A 22,711-nucleotide genomic window follows, 5' to 3' on the forward strand; every position below is an offset into this window, starting at 1 on the left:
GATGGGAAATTCATAAAGAAGAGATTACTTACTAAAAAAGAAAACATAAATTAACAAATAATAATAATAATAATAATAATAATAATAATAATAATAATAATAATAATAATAATAATAATAATAATAATAATAATAATAATAATAATAATAATAATATTAATAATATGAAGGCAGGAGACCCTCTCTCAAACATGTTTTGTTAAAGAGGATGGCAGCATCGGTGGAATTGATTTTATATATGGTCTTTTCAATTATTCTTATTATTCTCTTCTCATCAGGGCTGATATTCCTTAACCAGAATATGAACATCGGCCAGCTATTAGCAAATATCAGCCCTGATGAGAAGAAAATAATAAGAAGAATTGAAAAGACCATATATAAAATAAATTCCACTGATGCTGCCATCCTCTTCAACAAAATAATAATAGTAATGATAATAATACAATATATAGGTAATAGACCCTTTTTCACTATCCTTAGAAGATAGAGCAACGCCATACAAATTGAATGCAGCTGATGCTGCAATAATAATAATAATAATAATAATAATAATAATAATAATAATAATAATAATAATAATAATAATATCAAGGCGATACTCAAGTCAAAACTCAACGCCGGAAATATGATAAAAGCCTTAAACACATGGGCAGTGCCAGTAATCAGATACAGCGCAGGAATAGTGGAATGGACGAAGGCAGAACTCCGCAGCATAGATCAGAAAACCAGGAAACATATGACAATACACAAAGCACTACACCCAAGAGCAAATACGGACAGACTATACATAACACGAAAGGAAGGAGGGAGAGGACTACTAAGTATAGAGGACTGCGTCAACATCGAAAACAGAGCACTGGGGCAATATCTGAAAACCAGTGAAGACGAGTGGCTAAAGAGTGCATGGGAAGAAGGACTAATAAAAAACAGACGAAGACCCAGAAATATACAGAGACAGGAGAAAGACAGAAGAACAGAGGACTGGCACAACAAACCAATGCACGGACAATACATGAGACAGACTAAAGAACTAGCCAGCGATGACAATTGGCAATGGCTACAAGGGGAGAGCTAAAGAAGGAAACTGAAGGAATGATAACAGCTGCACAAGATCAGGCCCTAAGAACCAGATATGTTCAAAGTACGATAGACGGAAATAACATCTCTCCCATATGTAGGAAGTGCAATACGAAAAGTGAAACCATAAACCACATAGCAAGTGAATGCCCGGCACTTGCACAGAACCAGTACAAAAAAGAGGCATGATTCAGTAGCAAAAGCCCTCCACTGGAGCCTGTGCAAGAAACATCAGCTACCTTGCAGTAATAGTGGTACGAGCACCAACCTGAAGGAGTGATAGAAACGATCAGGCAAAGATCCTCTGGACTATGGTATCAGAACGGATAGGGTGATACGTGCAAACAGACCAGACGTGACGTTGATTGACAACGTCAAGAAGAAAGTATCACTCATTGATGTCGCAATACCATGGGACACCAGAGTTGAAGAGAAAGAGAGGGAAAAATTGGATAAGTATCAAGATCTGAAAATAGAAATAAGAAGGATATGGGATATGCCAGTGGAAATCGTACCCATAATCATAGGAGCACTAGGCACGATCCCAAGATCCCTGAAAAGGAATCTAGAAAAACTAGAGGCTGAGTAGCTCCAGGACTCATGCAGAAGGAGTGTGACCTAAGAAACGGCACACATAGTAAGAAGAGTGATGGACTCTAAGGAGGCAGGATGCAACCCGGAACCCACACTATAAATACCACCCAGTCGAATTGGAGGACTGTGATAGAGCAAAAAAAAAAAAAAAAAAAAAAAAAAAAAAATAATAATAATAATAATAATAATAATAATAATAATCTGCTACCAGTAAACGATAAGAGTCATAAGATAATAGCAATAATGAAAAACTAAACTGCAGTAACCTACTTCAAAAGCCATCTTAGATGCAAAGAAAAACCCGTGACTTCAGTCTTTCACTTCGGCTCTAATGCTTCCGTTGCGCCTAAGCTTTAATATCGTATTAACTACTTCTTGAAAACCTGGGGGTAACCAGACCCAGGATTTCACTTAAATTACTGACTTACACTTCTCTCTGGGTTTACGAAAATCTTACACTCGGTAAGGCTAAGATGATCTGCTTTACTCTGGGAATATGATGTTTTGTCGTTGACTCATTAGAAAGATGTGTCTGGTTCATTTTCAAATTGCATATATATATACACGTCAGATGAATAATAATAATAATAATAATAATAATAATAATAATAATAATAATAATAGATTAACTAGTAATAATAATGAGGATGATAAATGAATGAATGAATAAAAATAGCATTTATATACGCCTAATAATAATAATAATAATAATAATAATAATAATAATAATAATAATAATAATAATAATAATAATAATAATACTAAAGAGTGCATGGGAAGAAGGACTAATAAAAGTAGACGAAGACCCAGAAATATACAGAGACAGGAGAATGACAGACAGAACAGAGGACTGGCACAACAAACCAATGCACGGACAATACATGAGACAGACTAAAGAACTAGTCAGCGATGACACATGGCAATGGCTACAGAGGGGAGAGCTAAAGAAGGAAACTGAAGGAATGATAACAGCGGCACAAGATCAAGCCCTAAGAACCAGATATGTTCAAAGAACGATAGATGGAAATAACATCTCTCCCATATGTAGGAAGTGCAATACGAAAAATGAAACCATAACCACATAGCAAGCGAATGCCCGGCACTTGCACAGAACCAGTACAAAAAGAGGCATGATTCAGTGGCAAAAGCCCTCCACTGGAGCCTGTGCAAGAAACATCAGCTACCTTGCAGTAATAAGTGGTACGAGCACCAACCTGAGGGAGTGATAGAAAACGATCACGCAAAGATCCTCTGGGACTATGGTATCAGGACGGATAGGGTGATACGTGCAAACAGACCAGACGTGACGTTGATTGACAACGTCAAGAAGAAAGTATCACTCATTGATGTCGCAATACCATGGGACACCAGAGTTGAAGAGAAAGAGAGGGAAAAAATGGATAAGTATCAAGATCTGAAAATAGAAATAAGAAGGATATGGGATATGCCAGTGGAAATCGTACCCATAATCATAGGAGCACTAGGCACGATCCCAAGATCCCTGAAAAGGAATCTAGAAAAACTAGAGGCTGAAGTAGCTCCGGGCCTCATGCAGAAGAGTGTGATCCTAGAAACGGCACACATAGTAAGAAAAGTGATGGACTCCTAAGGAGGCAGGATGCAACCCGGAACCCCACACTATAAATACCACCCAGTCGAATAGGAGGACTGTGATAGAGCAAAAAAAAAAAAAATAAATAAATAAATAATAATAATAATAATAATTAATAATAATAATAATAATAATAAACCAATTAATTTATTTGTAAAAATAACGATAATAATGATTGAATGAAGGAATGAACTATTAATTAATAATAATAACAAGGCATTCTCACAAGAAAATTTTGCTAGAAAAAACAAGACGCCAATCACTGATTTATTTACTAACTGCTAAAGCAACAAAATATCCACATCTGACATTTAGCTCCCGCTTACACATACACCCATCGCCTGCAAACCGTTTTGTACGCCCCAGTGGGGGCAGAGTATGTAGGGGAACGGGAGGGTAGCGGAGACCTCCACCCTCCTCCTGCAAACCTGTTTGTCCGCCGTGAGTGGGGGCGTGGTACGAAGGGGACCGGGAGGGTAGAGGAGACAGCAGCCCCGGGGTCCAGCGTGCGTAGCGCGTCCAACAAGCTCGTATATAATAGAGTAGTTTCTTCATGATACTCAAGGTTTACCATATAATACAGTGTTTCTTAAACGTTCTTGTGCAGCGGACCTCTTCTATTAAAAATATATTCATGTAGCGACCCCTTATTATGATAATTTTCCTCTTGGGTTTAAAAGTGTTTTCAGGGTATATTATATAGCGTTAAAATTTATATTGAATTATTTATTAATGGCTTATCTCCAACATACGTTTTTTACATTTTACTAAAAATAACTTTCACAACATTATTAATTTTGAAATTTTGCCCACAAATTTCACTGAACTTAACAGCAACGCTTCCTCCTGACATTATCCTGAGGACCCCTTGGAACATTCCATGGACCCCTGGGGGTCAGCGGACCACACTTTAAGAAACACTGATCTAATGTAAGCAAGAAAAGTTTTATCATGCTGAAAGGCAACGTACACAGCAGTTTCTTTGTTTGTTTGTTTGTATGGTGTTTTTTACGTTGCATGGAACCAGTGGTTATTCAGCAACGGGACCAACGGCTTTACGTGACTTCCGAACCACGTCGAGAGTGAACTTCTATCACCAGAGATACACATCTCTAAGCCCTCAATGGAATACCCGTGAATCGAACTCGCGACCACCGAGGTGGCACGCCAACACCATACCGACCATGCCACTGAGGCGCTACGTACATAGCAGTAGAAAATGCTGCAAGCTACACCACTGATGAAAACTGAGCAAAAGAAGATAGACGCGGCGGAAATGGGGTTGCTCAGACGTATAGGTGTCGAGTGGCAAAAAGAGACAGATAAGAAACACATCAGAGGATCAGCACAAATCATTTTAGTGCCAAAGGAAGCTCAAGAGTCAAGACTGAGATGGTAACAGCAGCTGATGAGGAGGGGAAATGAAGAACGTCATGTTGCAAGGGGAGATGACGGAAATGGAAGTGATGGGGAAACGAAGACGAGGAAGGCCTAAGAGAAAACGGAGAGGGGACACTGGAGAAGCCATAGGAATGGAATATAAAATTTAGGACAGAGGCCAAGTGCTGGGCCCTATGACGTCATTCAGCGCTGAGAGGAATTTGAGACCAAAAATGTTTTAAAGGCGTAACAGGAGGAAAGCCTCGCAGTTTCATTATGAAACTATGTTGTTAAAAGCGGGTGAAAAGCAAGATGGAAGAAAGGTAATATGCACAGAGGTACAGTTAAAAGGAATACAAAGGGTTGCAGCTAGAGGCCAAATGAAGGCTACAAAGAACGTTAAGTAATGGCTACAGTGCATCGTATGAGGTGCACTGACGGCACTATTCGACTACGGAAAAGAAGATATAGGCCACAAACGAACAGACGAAATGAGGACACAAGGTTGAAACAGCTCGAAAAGGCTTATAAAAAACAGCGACCACAACTAGGGAGTAAGCTGTGAAAAAAAAAAATTATGTTAACAAACCATTCCATCATTAAACCTCTGCCAGATTTTTATTCGTTTCCCAACATTTTTCTCCGTTCAGCTCCACATCCATCAACCACACGATGTATTAAAAGCCATAGAATAATTAGATGAATTATTCTTTCCTACATCTAATTATTCTTTCCTACGTCCCCGTCAGTAACTTTGTTGTCAATCACATCATGATATCGAACTTTTACCCAAGAGCCGTTTTCCTATTTACCAGTATTTACAGATTACGTGCTTCCCACCTTTCTTCACTCAATTCTAATCTTCTCTCAAAATTGTATCATCCTTATCATTTGCCTACATGATACAGCCACTTATAATGATGCAAATGTGGATTCACTACTACCTCTCCTTGCTCCTACACCCTCACAACTGTACTCTCGGTTATTTTCCATTTCTTATTAGCCTCTGCAGCTTTCCTTCACTGGCAGTAATCATTCCCTTAGCCTTCCCCTTCACTCATTAAACAAATAATTGCAGAAACATCGAAAACATTGGCAAGACTCCTACATTTGGCAAGGCAGAAAAAAAATATCTTCCTTAAATTTTCGAGAATCACGAAAACAAATGTTGCATAAAATAGCCAGAGTAAGAAAATACCGAATGACAACTGAACTTTCCCAATTATTTATTACTGTGATTATTATCAAGTTAAAGTTTTTTTGTTTTTTTCTTTACATTCAATTTATGTATTTAGTCCTCTGGACCTGACCACTGTAACCACCTAAGGTCTCTAGTTGAAATTTAAGTTATATAATATGTGCACTAACTGATATTAGTCTCAATGCATATTTTTTTTTTCTCACCAATATCATTACTGTTATTACAAATATTATGATTACTAGCTTTTATGCTACCTCAGCTATTTTGTGGAAAAGTGCCGATTATTCATTTTCTTTTTCTTTTATATCATGTCTCATGTATCTAGATTGTGTATGGTACTGTCTGTATTTTGTATATTCAATGTATATGGCAACGAGCTGAAATAAAGCATATTATTATTATTATTATTATTATTATTATTATTATTATTATTATTATTATTAATAGCCACAATGCGCTGGGTTCGTTTCAAGGTACCGGACATCACAATTTCCTCAAAAATTTCTTTCAACTTGGATCTTAAGGCTTTGCAGTGACAGGCGTATCCAAAAAAAGAGCAAAGAATTTAAGAGGTTAAGAGGGCATTGTGGCTATTACAGTTGCATATGTATCTGGTAAGAAAGTGACCAGTAGATCCTACATATATCTTCCCAATTATGTTTACGTGTGCATATATATATATATATATATATATATATATATATATATATATATATATATATATATATATATATACATTTAATTATGTTTACTTGTTAATATATATTATATATATATATATATTATATATATATATATATATATATATATATATATATATATATGTATGTATGCATGTATGTATGTATGTATATATATATATATATATATATATATATATATATATATATATGCATATATATATACAACATCGACTCTTAAAATGGATTTGCTTCAGTGATAAAAACTGAATGCACAACAACGTGGAAAACTACAGTTAAAGGACGTTGGTACTATATTTGCAGAACGATTTCATCAATATTTCCTGTATATACCCTTTGACTTTTAATATTTTGACACTTCACTGATACTGCTGTTTCCAGGTCTCTCCCTTATCATTATAGCAAGACAGACAAAGCTAACTTGTCTATGTTTCTTATCCTTTCAGCCTCACAAGCACGCCATTGGCGTTTCACTTTAACAATACATTTTATTTTCTCTAAGGAACATTTAACAACCAAACTCAACTTCCTTATACTTGGCTCAACGTTACCTTCATAGCTTCGAGCTTCATCTCTCTGGACACATACAATTAATTAAAAATTACAATATCTAAAAAAAAAAACTAGCAATATTTCATACTTCTATATTTCTACGAGTTTTCAGCCATTTTTTCTTTTGTTTTCAAAAAGCTCTCTTGCAATCTTATCTGTGGGATCCCAATAATTTCTAAATGAAAAAACTTAACTGTATTTCTGAGTAATCATGAGGGCACCACTTCTAATGTTAGAAATTGTAGCGTATTCCAATTATTTAAAAAAATTTACTTCGGATCCCCTGAAAAATTTATATTAACTATACATATGATTCAGAAATAAAATTTTTACAAATCACATACTTATTAGGAAGTTATTAACCTTACTTGCACATAACACATACGGCTATATAATGGGGAAAAACAGGTAATATGTTAGCCTCTTAAGATAAAATATATATACTCTTTCAATATTGAGTAACATATAGAACACTAATATTGTATAGGGGAGTGTTCATAAATTTCGAAAATTTGCAGATCTATTCAACTACAAGAAATACTGACATGTAAAATAAGGCGCACAGAAGAACCATCATGACAGTTTCTATGTAAATCACATATCATACATTAACAGATACTTCCCAATTTGCATAACTTTATGCTTCCTAAGAACTATTGCTCCCCTGTACGATTTTAACTATTGTGCAAGAGGATTCCCAGGGGGTATCACTGGATTACACTTCGAAAATAATCGGTTTTACGAAAACAACCAGATTCAAGAATTACAAACAAATACTTTTCATGACATAAAAAGTAGTTAATATTTTTATATTAGCATAAATGAAAAGATATTCCACGAAAAGACGTTGAGCTGCATTCAAAAGAGAAGGCTTAATATATATACGTATATATATACACACACACATATATATATTATATATATATATATATATATATATATATATATATATAGTATATATATATATGTGTATATATATACGTATATATATATATATATATATATATATATATATATATATATATATATATATATATATATACAGACACACAATTAAAATTCTGGATAAATCTAGACCTTTAGTATTCATACCCGAAATCCGAATTCAATTACTGAATTGATTACTTCTCAACCATTACAGTAAAAAAAAAAAGTGCCTTTTTTTATTGTCGTTTAAAAACAGAAAACAAATATTCAAATGAATTAACAGATATGATTCCCTATCTTGAATGATCCGATGCCATAATTCCTCTGAAAAACGAGTCTGCCCCGAACAGCTGTTTGCCCCGCAATTCCAGTGATATACGTGTTGACTGTTCTATCGAACGAAACAAAAAAAACATCACGATAATCTTAATTGCCATAAAAAACAAAGCCACACATGAACCATGCTTACGAGAGCAAACATGCGCAAGACAACCTCCAATTATGGGATTGTTTCTTTTGCAGGTCTCTTTTCCATTCCAAATCTTTTATTCAGGTCAACAATGGATTTTTGAACTATTTAGCTTTACATATTCATCACGATTCAGCGTCGAATTACCGCTGTTCCGGGCACGCAACAGGTGCCTTATCCCAAGGGCCTATACCTGCTGCCTGCTCCTGGTTTTTGCTGCTACTGCTGGTTTTACTGGCTTTGTTGCTGCTGCAGCTACTCAATGGCTCCCCCAAAACTGGAAGGGGAAAAGAAAGTGGGAGAGGGAAAAACCAACAAAAAGTGGAAATGATTTACATTCTGCATTTCACGTCGAATTCTAGAAAAGAACGCACTTTATTTGCTGGCAATTAAGGTTGTTATACATGATGATGGGGGAGGAGGAGGTGAAGAGGGAGGAGGGGGTGAAGAGGGGAAGGGGGAAGGGGCCGGTCCAGTAGTTCTGAAATACCTGTGAAGTTGTTTCATGGCTATTATTTTTGTCTCTCAATTAGGGAACATGAGAGCATATTTCACTTTAGTTTTCGTTCCTTTATCCCTCATTGTCCATTAGTTAAATAACCAATACATTTTCACAGATAGAATTTAAAAGGAAATGATAGATTGGATTGGCATTGAAAGTTTAGGCCCTGACGGGTTCGTGAAGTGATTATATTTTCCAACTTCAAAATACCGTCATGAAGACTCAAACCGCTTACCAACTAGTTAGTGATTACAAATTATTTCTTATATATAGTTGCTTATCAAATGCATAATAGAAGCCTTTTGACATGACTACGTTATACAAGCCAGTCCCTATCACTTCCTTTAAAAAGATACACTTTACAGAAGACTCCATTCTGAAATGTCTATGTTTTCTTTAAATAACTAAATACAACTTTGGCGTCATATGCCTAGATTTGTGTTTTACCTGAGAAAACACTACGAGCTACAGGGTACATACACTACTTTGCATAATGTATATACACACACGCACTCACACAAACGAGACAGACTATCACGAGAATAACAACGTGATATAACATAATATGAACCAACGTACATAGAATTATTCTATATACCTTGATATGAACAAAGCATATTGCTACAAGGAAACCAAAATACCGGAGTGCAAGACCTTTCGCCTTTAAGGCATTTTCAAGTGAGCTACTGGCAATTGAAAAGAGGATTACCACGGAGACTCGGTTTTACAAGCAGCAACCGAGATTAAAGTAGTACATAACCATTTTAATGCTTACAAAGGTCACCAGTACACTAGAGGTAAATTTTCAGATTAGGACCAACTGTCTTGGATTAACTCAGGTACTGGATTAACCAAGGAGAGAGGCAAAGGGCATTAACAAGGATTACTTACCACGTTTCTGAAGTAACTTTTATTAATCTCCAAATATATTATGCAAAATGGAGCTAAGCGTTTACTAACCTGGAATTGAGTTAATACTATTTTCGTTTGTAAGCAGCATTAATGCATAATCTAAGGGACAAAGTGTAACAATATTTCATATGTATATATATATATATATATATATATATATATATATATATATATATATATATATATACATACATACATATGAAATACTGTTGCACTTTGTCCCTTGGATTATGCATTAATGCTGCTTACAAACAAATATATATATATATATATATATATATATATATATATATATATATATATATATAGTCATATCACATTACCATGATTCATATACATACAGCGAGCTACAAATATCCTTTAATATCTAATTCGCTCTACCTCGGAATTAACGTATTTTCATATATGTTTAACCAAAGGGGAATTTTTTAGTCGATAAGAGATTTGTCGGCTCACGGGCGTGAGCCGACAAATCTCTTATCGACTAAAAAATTCCCCTTCGGTTAAACATATATGAAGATATATTGATTCAGAGTTAGAGCGAATTAGATATTAAAGGATATTTGTAGCTGGATGTATGTATATATATATATATATATATATATATATATATATATATATATATATATATATATATATATATAATATATATATACCTGCGCCGCGCGCGTGTGTATATTTCTGTTTCGGTAATATTCTTTCTCCTTTAAGGAGGTGGCTCAAGTAGTGAGGTTGCGTGCCCTGCCCAGTGACATTGACTGAGTCACCAACCAAACTACAGAAACTACTGGCCAGGGTAAACGCTGCTCAACTCTGCTGACCGGAAGTGTGACGAATTTAATTAATACATGTGGAAGAGGGAAGCAAGTGAAAAGACCTCTTCCTGTTGCTACTGAAAAGTGAGGCCAGGGAACTTAATTTGCCCCAACAGCAAAAACAATTAAATATATGAAGTTGAATGCTAATGTCAACATGCGTTGAAAATAAGAATGTTCTTATTTTTTTTTCAAAGCATTTTTTAAAACTTATGCATATCAATTTTACTATGAATGCTCTCACGCTGTTACGTTATCTTTCTCTTCCTGCGCTTCGTTGTTGTTGTTGTTGTTGTTGTTGTTGTTGTTGTTGTTGTTGTAATTATAATAATAATAATAATAATAATAATAATAATAATAATAATAATAATAATAATAATAATATTATTATTATTATTATTATTATTATTGATGCTAACACCACAAGGATCAAATTATCTTTTACACTCACAAATAACCAAGTAAAATATGGAATACAAATCAGAAACTTTTTATCTCCTTTAATATCTTTATCAAATTTGCATGTCGTACCAAACATCTGTTATAAGAATCCCCGAAATAAGTAGAGAATTGAATAGTCTTAAATAGCATCAGTAAATCGAATTTCTATAAACAGGCCTATTCATGAAAAAGGACGAAAAAGTTGAATAACGATAAATGTGTTAACCCACTAAGAGATAGGTAAAGGTTTTTTGCTATACGATTCTATATCTATCATTCCATTAAGCTATGGGATCGCGACTTGCAAGTGCAGAGAGAGAAGCGAAAAGAAAGCAGCCCATTACTGAATTGAATACAAACTAAAATGGCGACAAGATAGAACAAACGAAACACATGAATGAATAATAAACCCCATCCATTAGACAACCTTGCTAAATCCACACAGACGTTATTTGATAAATTAGTAGCGATGAATTTTGCGCCGCTCGGCCAAAATGAAGAGAGATGGGGTTTGACAATGGATTTTCAAGGCATAAATTCTGCTAAGATGGCTCCTGTAGATCTTTGATCACGGGATTCGATTATGAACCTCATTACCTTCGCCGAGGAGGACTCGAGATTACATGCAAATCCTCGAAAGCTGCGAATCACGCACGAGGCAGTTTGCATAAACGCGCCATTTTGGGAGATAATGAAAGTCACCTCTCTCTCTCTCTCTCTCTCTCTCTCTCTCTCTCTCTCTCTCTCTCTCTCTCTCTTCCAGTCCTAAATCTCTTGTATTTATTTCGTCTATGTAAGAGGTGCTGTGCCATTTCGTCCGTCATTTGTTTCGAGGTGTTTTCGTTTTATTCGACGTACGAGAAGGGATCTGACCTCATAAGTTTTAATATAATTTTCTCCTCCCTCCACCCTACCTCCCCACCTCCCCATCCCCCACATTTTCAGGTGCGACGTAAAAATCGTCCAAAATGCAAAGCCCGTTCTGTATGAGAATGTCAGCGCGGATGAGTTAAAAAACGCTGTATATTATTAAAAACAATCCCAGGAACAAAAGCATAGTTGTAATTGTATAAAGCATTTTTTATGTTGCAATGAAAGGCTTCGCAGTCACTGCCATTTCGGTATTAAAATCTTTTGTAAAGCACAAATGTTTCCCTGAAAGGGCTTCCCTTAATGAATGTGTTCATAATCTGATGAGGCTGATGGGAACGTTGTGAACGGCTGGAAAAATAACTTCGGGATTGGCAGTGCTTTGTGGATTATGGTAATACGGAGCCATCGCAGGCATAAATCTATCATCACTCTCTCTCTCTCTCTCTCTCTCTCTCTTCTCTCTCTCTCTCTCTCTCTGCTCAGTGAGGACCGTTAAAAGAAATTTATTATGATGCAGGACTTTCATGAAAGGATTAATGAAGCTATGATGTGCCACCCGAGCCACAAAGCTCACTTCGAGATCCCTTTTACATGAAACCCTCAACCAATTTCCAAGTTCTAGCAAGCCGGCATCACCAAACAGCTAGCTTGCCTTCTCTACCTTTCAGTGGTTTAACCTTAGTGGAGATATTTTGGGCAGAAGGTTGTCGCCGGCTGTTTGAGAAAGAGAGAGAGAGAGAGAGAGAGAGAGAGAGAGAGAGAGAGAGAGAGAGAGAGGTGGGGGGAGTTCAGCGTATTACGTTTTCTAGCAACTTTCTAATTTACGTCAATTTATACTAAGAAGGCAGTCACTTCTCTGGAAATCTTTACGTATTACGATACTACTTTATCATAAAAAATAGAGATAAATAAAAGCCCAATGATTAAAACAATCATAAGAGCATCAAAACAATACAGAACGCCTGATTACATCTAAATAAAATTTTTAAAAAAGGCGAAAAAAAACACTGTTCAGTCCAATGCTAAACCTGACGTGATTTGATGCTCAGCATTTTCGTTACCATGCACCGGACTCCTTTGATAACATTTGATAGGCATTTTACAATGTAATTTTCATTTTCCTCGCTTTAAGCCAACAAAGGATTTCAATCACCAATGAGTAAATTTGATTATCATATCGCATTATCTTCTAATGGAACATTTGCAGTCACACAGCGCTGTATTCGAGTTTGTAGTATTTCAGTCGTTGCAAAAAGAATTGTACTGTATTTTTTTTCCTTGACGTGGAAATACTGAATTCACTCACTGCATCTGTCTGACTAAGGTAATAAAGAACGAACTTTATTACTATAGTTGCGCTAGCGTAAATGGGCTTGAAATTATTCTCATTATGGCTTTAAATCACTATAAATCATACGCAGTACTGTATATATACGTATATATATATATATATATATATATATATATATATATATATATATATATATATATATATATATATATATATATAGCAGGAAAAAAATAGCAAACAGCCATCGTAGCATCGTAAATTTATTGGCCAAGTTTACGATGCTACGATGGCTGTTTGCTATTTTATTCCTGCTGAATCTGCGGCGTTCTAGATGTCCCAATCTTCCAGTATACATATATATATATATATATATATATATATATATATATATATATATATATATATATATATATATTATATATTGTATATATTAGTGTGTGTACGTTTGTGTATGAAAACACATTCATCTTTCTCGATGACGTTGATTCTCAAATATATTTACCTTTACTTCTTTTGTAGGCATATATACTGTTTGCATACCTATTTCCAATTTCCTTATTTCTAAGGTGAAGAGTTTAAATCGGCAGGAATGTCGCAGAATTTAAGGAAACCAGCACGAAACCATAATAACTTATCCCAAAACAACTCTGACTTCACTGGAAGTGTCACATAATCAAAAGGAAGGATTATCATTAAAGTACGCTAAAATATTAAAGCGTGGATTCTAACAGACCCGAAGAAAATCTGGGAGATTAAGATGGACAGGACAGAAAATACGTTGTTGGACTCTCTCTCTCTCTCTCTCTCTCTCTCTCTCTCTCTCTCTCTCTCTCTCTCTCTTTCTCTCTCTGATACTGAAACTGATAAAAGCCCCACTGGAAGATTACGGATTTTTTGGGGGCATGTCCTTTACTGACGATATCATCCTCATTAATTCCCATTTCTTGTTGATCTCAGTATCATTGTTAGAGTAATCTTGCATTCACCCATTGTTGCTGCCTTCGATAACCTAACCCGAGCGATGCCACATTCGCTGAATTTGTACGAATGTGAAGTAAACTAATTAATCTCTGGACATCATCATATTTAATAGGCGCTTTTGTATGGAGACCTAGGCAGCAACCACTCTTCTCTGTGGATATTTTCGGTTCAAACTGAAAGTTCTGCTTTTGGTTTTCGTCTGTGCTATAGAGTGAAACAAAATGGTACATGAGAGAGTTGTGATCACATCACTGACGGTGTTGTGGTTTAATCAAGTAAACACATTTTTTCCTCAAAACATATATAATTACCTGACAGTGTTCTCCCTTATAACCAGAAATGAGATCCGATTACGATTCTTGAATAAGAGTGAAGTTTGCAAATGGATCTTATCTTATCCCTGAAGTCTGTCAGAAGATGTTCGATAGAAGGTGGAATCTTTTTTCTTCAAGCCAGTTTAGAAATTCCAATTTTTTCTCTGGATGCTCTCCTCTTGGATCTAACCTGATTACGTCGAGAAGACATTTTCTTGACTGTGTTATTCATATAAGAAAGTTTAGAGCAGACGTCGGCAAGATCTCACATAATATTATCATAAACCTCGAGCAAACAATTGCCTCTATATCGGGGCAGAAATCATAGATAACTAACCCTATTTTGCTTACGGGGATTAAACAAACTTTCATAATTGTCATACAGAGCGCGGTACACTTCGTTATAGTCTTAGATGTCCTGTTATTATATAGAATATTTTACGTTAGATGTTCTAACGTAAATTATTATATTATAATAACAGCGGAAAGACTATTAAACTGAGACACAAGACCTTGCAATTGTCAAGACAAACACGATGGAGAAAGTTACGAAGCACTTAAGCGAGTGTGCAAGTAACAAAAAATATCAGACCCAAGCTCTGAAATTATACATTTATGAAAATATGTCCATAAAAAAATATGTCAAAATTAACACTGACTTTTTATTTTCGTCTTATTCCAGATACTGCAGCACAAAGGACAGTTCCTCCAAGCTGCTTGTTATTGCCTTTCATCGGGAAGAAAGCGGAAGGGAAAGAAAGCCATAAAAGAAAGCGGCGTAAGAGAGGAGAGAGAGGAAATAAAAAAGCTACGCTCTCGGAAGAGAAACCAAGGGGAATACGCTGGAAAAATTGGCGGTGACAGAGCCCGGCAGAGCAGGAGACGGCTGAATCCGAGCAAAATGCAGTGACACAGCCAACCAAGGACTCTCGTGAGGGATGATGGCAGTGCGGTATTTCATGGTCCTTGGTATCCAAGGATTAGCTGCCTTATTCACAGGTAAGAGAACGAATGAGACTTTGTTCAATGACGTTTAAATTTGGAAGTAGGTTTTCTTTCTCGGTATGAGTTGATTTGAATATAAAATTGAGGCCAAAGGCCGAGCAGTGGGACCTATGAAGTCATGCATCGCTGAAATGGAAACTGAGATTAAAAAGTTTGAAAGGTGTAACAAGAGGAAAACCTCACAGCTGCACTGTCAAGCAAGTGTTAATAGAGGGTGGAAAGTAAGATGGAAGAAAGAGAATATGAAAGGAGGTACAGTAAAATGAACGAAAGTGATTGCAGCTAGGGGCCGAAGGCATCCTGCAAAGAACCTTAAGTAATGCCTATAGTGCACCGCATGAGGTCCACTGAAGTCCTAGCCATCTTCCCCCTCCCCCCGGGTGGGGATAAAACCAATCTAGCGAGCAGGCGATGTTTTTAATGCAAATAGTTCCTTGTACATGCATCTCCACGCCTATACATAACCCGTTCTGCAAACTTTATACAACCATAGAATTTTAAATATGGATATAAAACGAGCTGGGAAACGAGTGAATGAATTAGCGGTAAAGGTTTCGGAAAGTTTTTTTGTAGCTAACTCTGCAACGAAGGACGAAGTTCCATTATTAGCAAATAAAGTCCCGTTATTTGCTCATAAAGTTAGTCCCAGTATTCATAGGGTACTTCTTAAGATCGATCATTATGAAATCATCAATTGCAAAATTCAGTAAAGCGTATTCATAAAAAGACTCAGCCCTTCTAAACAATTAAGAATGAGCCCAGTTTGGTTTTAAATCACTGTCTTTGCCATTTTCCTAGATATTGTTAAGCTTATTTCTCTTAATTTTACCTTAAGACTATAAAACCTACAGGATCGATATTATATCATATCTCTTTCTCTTTACAAAAACTACTGTTTAATATGTTACAGCAAAAATCATTTACCGCTTTAACCCTGTCATTATTTGGCAAATATTGATGACAACGAGAGCGCAATCAGGGAGCTTCGCATACTAAGCACTTTAGAAATTCAGAATATTGCAGAATCAATCAAAAGAGTTCCTCTGCGTTGGAATATTTTCAAGACAGAAATCGCACACAACGAAATTCGCGTTACAATGACTAAAACCCACGATAATGAATGATACCGTTTTCTTAATAATTGTCATCTGAGGTCACCTCGTTTCTATTTTACCAAAGAAATCGTATAATGCTAACATTATAGTTAAAAGTATGCAATATGACTGGAAACTATTTTCATTACTCTTCAGTGAAACTAATATAAACCAGATATTTCTACACAAAAGTGATACTTAAAAAGAACGTCAATGGAGTTTGTCGTATCAAAATAATTCTTGTAAGTGAGTTAGAAAGTGTAACGTACTTTTCCAATATATATGGTTAGATTTAAACGTAATATGTACTATAAATGTCTTAATTTTATTTGCAAAATCAAGTACTGAATTTTCTTCTCAAAATACGGCTCACATATTTTCATCATACTTATATTGAATGTTTTCTGTGTGTATACACAAGGGTTGAATCCAAAACACAGAAGAAGTAGTATATGTAAATCATGTCTTCATTACTACTTTAATACCTTGGCTAGAAACTTATATGAGTACTTTGGCAATGTTCAAAAATGGAAACACAAAATGCAAGTCCAAATGCAGAAAGTTATGAATACAGCAACTAGCGAAATAGTCTCACCCCTAGAGCCAAATCAAATCCTCAGAAGTTATCATACTGACAATAGATAGCAAGAAATGATTATCAGTAACAGTCAGCACTTTTTTAAGAAAAATAATTAAATAAATTTTATTAATTTATTTATTTAAATAAAAGAATAAAATTAATAAATAAATAAAAGTTAATAAATAAATAAATAAATAAAAATAAGTAAATAAATAAAAACAAATAAATAAATATATAAACCAAAATAAATAAATAAACCTAAATCAGGATATATCGTTGAGCAAAGAAAAGAACTTCACAGTTTACAAACACAGTTCATCACGTAATGATTTATTCAGCAAGACAACCATTTCTTCTAGATCGTTTTGTTAGAGCAAAAAGACGGTCCGTAGAGAGAGAGAGAGAGAGAGAGAGAGAGAGAGAGAGAGAGAGAGAGAGAGATTCATGTTCTTTAAAAATCTCGCGATTCGGGATATCGTGCGGAAAGTGAAGATTGTCTTTACTGCAAAATGTCCGCTCGGTAATTATTGCAATGTGGGCCTTGAATCGGAGCCGAAAAACCATGGAGGACGAAAAATACCTCCGATTAATTCACAGCCACGATCTGGGAGACGTTCGGATTTTCGGGTGCTTACAATTCCAGTCTGGAATCAACTTTGAATTATATAGGAATCAGATACATATCCTTCGCAGTCTGTGTTCTTAGGATTTTGGTGCCTTGCTTGAAATATATCAGTAAATAAAGTAACTTAGACTTTTATACATTTCACTATACAATTTAAAGTACCACTAACACCTAACAACGACCAGCCCATTTCATAATTACCTTTTAAAGGTGTACTTATCCTATTGTTACATTTGTAAGACCTCGAATGTTACTGAAATATGCTTACAGGCAGCTTAGCCCCTGTTTTTTGTTTGTTTGTATGGTGTTTTTACGTTGCATGGAACCAGTGGTTATTCAGCAACGGGACCAACAGCTTTACGTGACTTCCGAACCACGTCGAGAGTGAACTTCTATCACCAGAAATACACACCTCTCACACCTCAATGGAATGCCCGAGAATCGAACTCGCTGCCACCGAGGTGGTACGCCAACACCATACCAACCACGCCACTGAGCCCCAATAGGACGCCCTTAATCCTTATTAAATTTAAATATCTACAGCATTCACCACCATACAACATGCTCACATCTTAGCCAATTTCCTGTTCTACTTTTCATTACCTTATATTTCCATGATGATTAGCCATTAACCGTCACGTGTCGATACAGAACATTTTCCTTTAATAGATCATGAGGGATCTACAAGTTGTACATCTGTCACGAAGTCGATTCCAATTCTCGTGATCCATCTACCTTTTCCCATTTTCATCTCGTACCACATCTTATGGTTTCAGCCTGCAAGGTACCTTTCATTGTAATAATAATAGTAATTTTTGATAAATATTTTAATTATCTTCATGGGATCTTAAAGTGATGAAATGTTTTATAAAGTGCTCTTTGAATATAGTATAACTTCTTTCTCAAATATTTGAGCTTTCTTTAACAAATGACTTTTATTTTATCATTATTATATTCATCATTTATAGAATAAGAATAGGCAATTTTTAAACTAATATAATCATTACATCTTAAAAAAAATTCAATATTTTCATAATTATTAATATTCGGATGATACATTAAATTTCCTCCATTATTCTAAAGGAAAAAAGTAATCTACAGGAATTCACAAATAAACTCATTCCGGGAATTGTTGTTTCATTAGCATTTGTGTAAGTTTCCGCTGCATTTTTCAAACATCTTACTTATAGGCGGGAATGGTACTTCATTTCGACCATAGACATATTCATTTTAAATTATACTCTTCTGAAAGTCATTTGTTCAAGGATTAAATTAGCTTATCATTCTTCCAAAGGCGATTCACAGATTCGGATAAATGGGAAGGGTTGGGTTCAAGAAGGGCATCCGTCCATACAACATCTACTAACACAAATTAAGAAGCGAGGCGCTCAATGAGTGCTAGGAACAGCTAGAAATGTTCTTAAAAAAAGAAGCGACCCAGGCTAGGAATAAAGCTAGCAATAAGATTACCCCAAACGACAGGCAATGTCAAGAACAACAAAAACCATGCCATAAAAACTTCATATTTCATCTTGAATAGAAAGATTCCAGTCTTGGGGAACACCAACCCTGCTAATTACGGCAAAGAACTATAGTAGATTCACATCAACCGTGCATTTGATGCCTAGGTCAGTCCCTTACGACGCTCCTGATTGGCTGCTGATAAGCTAATCACAGGGCTGGAAACACTCACTCTCTCGAGAGAGTTCGCATGGGTAGGATCTATGTCCCACCTCTGCTGAGGGATACGTCTTTCAAAAGTATCCCTCAGGAGAGGTGGAACATACATCCTGCCAATGTGAACTCTCTCGAAAGAGAGACTGAGAGTTTCCAGTCCTGTGATTGGCTTATCAACAGCCAATCAGGAGCGTCGTAAGGCACTGGGCTAGACATCAAATGCACGGTTGATGTGAATCTACTATAGTAGGTTTCAAACGGAAATATCCTTCAGAAAGGTAGCGGGAAATATCACACACAAAGAAAGTATTTCGGGGGTGAAGTGAAATGAAGCCAAGAATTTTCGACGGACGCTATTTCAAGCTGACAGGAGCTAAGCATTTAAGGAGATATAAAATTGAGAATATAACTCTGTTTCAAAAATACCTCGAATTTGATCATTTTGCTGTGAGCATTGAGTGATTCTGTCAGTGTTGACATGTAACGCTGTGAGTTAACAAGCATGCAATTAGCTCGAGTGTTATTTTATTGGGATATACGTTAATTCTACTATTACTACTACCACTGGTATTATTACAGCAGATTATACTGAAACAAATGCTAATACAATGATTGCCACAGTCTTCAAAAGCTCAGATAAAGTTTTATATTAATATAAAACCAAATAAAGTCGCCTTATAGAGACATATATTACCTAACACCAAAACAAAATATATGAATGGAAAATCTCTTCTAAACTGACAAAAGTTGTGAATGGACTTTTTTCTTTATTCTTTTGTTTACGAGTAAAACTCTTAAAACTCCTACGGCAAATTCATCTTGCACTTCTATTACCTAAGAGTACTTATCACACAACTTTTGTTTTGTTAAATAAACAATCACAAACGGATCTAAGTTCGCTAATACTGCAAGATAACACTGATAGATTTTATTTTCACGCCAGTAGATTATATGTTTCTACTTCAACATAAATTTCTATTCTATGTGTAACATTTTCTACCAATATTACCAGCGATAATTCCTTTCGCAGTATCATTTATTTACTAGCAAAACAATGAACGCCCAATGCTAGATTGCAATGCATTTTAATGGAAGAAAGATATTTATTTCAAGCGATATACAGAAAGAATGTCGTAGTTCTCATGTGAAATTGTCCTTCGTTTTTATTGTAAAATAAGAGTGAAATTTTGGTAAAGCTCGAGCCTTACCCTTAAATCAGACTAATGTATTGGCTATATACACTTAAGTTTATCCAGTGGCAGTGCGTGTTACGATTTCCTGAAGTAAATTTAAATTTTCTATAACTGATAACAGAAGAAATTACGTATTTAATTTTAAAAAATACTCAAAGTAGCATGAGTCTTGACATGGAGAAACAGATCCACAGTTAGGTATGGGTACAAATATATTTAAATGATAAATCTCTGCAGAGAGCTTTCGGGAATCGAACGCATTCTTAAACTCCCTTAGTGTTACGTCAAGATATCAATCATCGAAGAGGTCATTTTAAATCATTCGAAGACTACCTTCAAAGGACGTCCAAATTGGATCGACAATAAAAAGCGAGTTGATCCAAATGACTCAGCGGACATCAAACGATTTATGGACAGACTTTGTGAAGACACTGAGTGACGTCGAAGATAAGAAAAAAAGTTGAAGATAAGAAAAAAAAAGTTATGCTACGCGAAATGACAAACTTCAAATGAAAAACCCTCCCTGGGACATTACACACAAGAGTTTGTGTGTTTGTTCGTTTGCTTACATAGCATTTATCAGATAATATTGACAATTTTAGTGTGTAAATTGTTTATTCCTTTTGGTTGCAAAATATACATGCATGACCATTCAAAAGTAATAAATTAGTCCAATTTATCCATATTTGTTCATTTTGTTTATTTTCCTGTCCATTTATGACAGAAGCTAGACTAACTTCTCACACAATTTTAAGAGTAAAAAAGTAGGTTTTATGTATAACAGTGCTGAGAAATATTCTTCATAAGCTATATACGTAATTAATAAATCAATAAATTAATCTGAGAAAAAATAAATTTTCATTAATAACTATAAGAACTACACTAAAACAATCCGAGAGTTTTTTTTCCTTCTTTATTTTTACTATCAACCAAAAGATTTTTTTTTTCCTGATACCGGAAAAAAAATTATCTCCAACACTCTCACTCACGAGGAATCTGATTATCCGATACCTGAGGAATAATAAATTTCCAATAACTGTAAGAACTACAGTAATACAATCCGGGAGGTTTTTTCCTCATTGCCAGAACTTTTACTATCAACCAAAAGTTTTTTTTCCCTGATATCGGCAAAAAAAAAAAAAAAAAAAAAAAACAAAAAAAAAAAAAAAAAAAAAAATCTCCAACACCTTCTCACTCACGAGGAATCTGATTATCCGATACCTGAGAAAAACTACATTTTCAATAACTGTAAGAACTACAGTAATATAATACGGGCGGTTTTTTCCTCATTACTGCCAGAACTTTTACTATCAACCAAAATTTTTTTTCATGATGCCGGCAACGAAAATTTTGTTTTTTTTAATCTCCAACACTTTCTCACTCACGAGGAATCTGTGATTACCCGATACTCTTCAAATTCTCCAAGAAGACTTTCGCTTTCATCCGAAAACTCTTGCGTTATCCCGAGATGTCGCAAAAATCTGCCGATCACTTAATCTCTCTGAACAGCGCAAGAAACCGCTCGACTGGCCAAGCATCTTTAATGATAGATTTAGAAGGGACGTTCATTGAAAACTTTAGGACTAGTTTAATTCACTAGAAAAAAAAATTTAGCTGAAAATTTCAGAACGAGTTTAATAACAAATAATATATAAAAATACGTCAGATAAAGTATATAAAAGTTTCACCTGCAGATGATGACAAGTATTTGAAAGAACATTAAGAAAACATTTTTTGTCTGGAAGATAAAAATCAAAATCATGGAAAACGCAACGATTGAAATTACACTTTTTCTAAAACCCCTCGGAAAAAAAATCAATGGAAGATCGAGAAAAGGAGATTAATCATAATTAGCCTTTTTCCTATTAGGGATTCTTATTTCCTGGAAGGGATGG

General features: G+C 35.2%; 1 pseudogene; it reads left to right on the forward strand.

Moving 5' to 3' along the window:
• The window catches only part of LOC135207358 (uncharacterized), a 469,824-nt pseudogene that overhangs the window by 294,662 nt on the left and 152,451 nt on the right, over positions 1–22,711 (forward strand).

Source organism: Macrobrachium nipponense, chromosome 32 (genome assembly GCF_015104395.2).
Source record: "Macrobrachium nipponense isolate FS-2020 chromosome 32, ASM1510439v2, whole genome shotgun sequence".
NCBI classification, from domain to species: domain Eukaryota; kingdom Metazoa; phylum Arthropoda; class Malacostraca; order Decapoda; family Palaemonidae; genus Macrobrachium; species Macrobrachium nipponense.